Source organism: Orycteropus afer, unplaced genomic scaffold (genome assembly GCF_000298275.1).
Source record: "Orycteropus afer afer isolate SDZICR_OR568_19922 unplaced genomic scaffold, OryAfe1.0 scaffold00130, whole genome shotgun sequence".
In the NCBI taxonomy this organism is placed as follows: Eukaryota; Metazoa; Chordata; class Mammalia; order Tubulidentata; family Orycteropodidae; genus Orycteropus; species Orycteropus afer.
Genome location: NW_006921717.1, coordinates 2,998,791 through 3,000,018, shown reverse-complemented (window position 1 = coordinate 3,000,018; position 1,228 = coordinate 2,998,791). Strand labels below are relative to the sequence as shown.

Genomic DNA, 1,228 nt, shown 5'->3' with positions numbered 1-1,228 from the left:
GGAGCCATGGGCAAGAGCAGTGCTGTGAGGGGCAGATGGGCTGCGGGAATGTCGAGGAGAACACACCAGACCTCTGTCTCTGATCAGGACTTGTTCTGTGGTCTCAGAAAAGGGGCTCATCTTGTGTGAACCTTACTTTCCCTCCAGTCTCAGCTGGGAGCTTAGCTCTCTAAGGCCTTTGCTGTATGTCTGGTCACATGTCCCTCCCAGAACACAGTGTCCCCAAACCTCTCTGTCCACACTCAGGACATGGTAGCCGAGCGTGGGGCAGGGAGCCCATGTGTCTGCCCAGGAGACAGTAAGGCATTTTCAGGCCCTGAAAACATGCAGGGTTTGGTGGCCAGGTTTCCATTTCTTGAGAAGGGGAAAGGCTATAGCCACTGGAGCACCCCAAGGGCCCAGCATCACCCCCCCGCCGCCCGAGTGCTGCCCGCACTTGGGAAAGCCTCCCCCCAGCAGAGGGTCGCAGGCAGGGAGCTGGGCTGACGCTGCGCCCCCTGCAGGCCTAGGGAGGAGCGCGGCCTGGCCAGCGCAGGGTTTGCGGTTTGCTGTTGGAAGGCCGCTGGCTTTTCTGCCAGTGAAGAGCCTGGGTCCTTCACAGGCCTGTGTCCTTGCGCTTTGCTCTCCGGTGAAGCTGGCAGTCATGTGTTCACCAGCGGGACTACAAACTCAGGCCGCAAGTAGGTGCTAGGTGCCAGGCGTGATTGGAAGAGTGGGAGGCGCGCTGTCTGTGAAGGGCTGGTTCAGGGCGGCTGTGGCTGCCTTACTGTCTGCTGCCACCAGGTGGGGCTGTCTCACACCGCATCATGGCTCCTGGGAAAGGTGTAGCAGGCATGACGGGCCCACAGGGAGAACAACGGGCCACTTGGTGTTAGTGAGGAACGTTGTGTCGTTGAGACGACTCAGGGACTTCCGGCCTAGGGTCACAGTGACCTGGAGCCAGACAGGCCTCTCTTCCTATACTGTGTGTGTGTGAGGATGTGGCTTGTAGCTTTTCCCTCAGGAGGCTGCTGCACAGCCCTGCTGAGTCAGCAATGTCCCGTGGGCAGACCCATGGCCACTAAGTTTCCATTTTCGATATTAGTATAAGGCCTAACAGCCTGGGGCCTGGTACAGTGTGGTGGGCTGCAGACCAAGAGCCCTTCTGCTGGACCTCCGTGCAGTTCAGTGACTGGCGGAGAGCGGGCCGGCAGTGACCCTGACACCTGCCATGCTGTGCACCCGCAGC

At 59.9% G+C, this 1,228-nt stretch overlaps 1 protein-coding gene across 1 annotated transcript in view; it reads left to right on the top strand.

The window, feature by feature from the left end:
• PACS1 (phosphofurin acidic cluster sorting protein 1) overlaps window positions 1-1,228 on the top strand; it is a 190,278-nt gene that overhangs the window by 164,964 nt on the left and 24,086 nt on the right. The gene's annotated exons all lie outside the window — the stretch shown is intronic.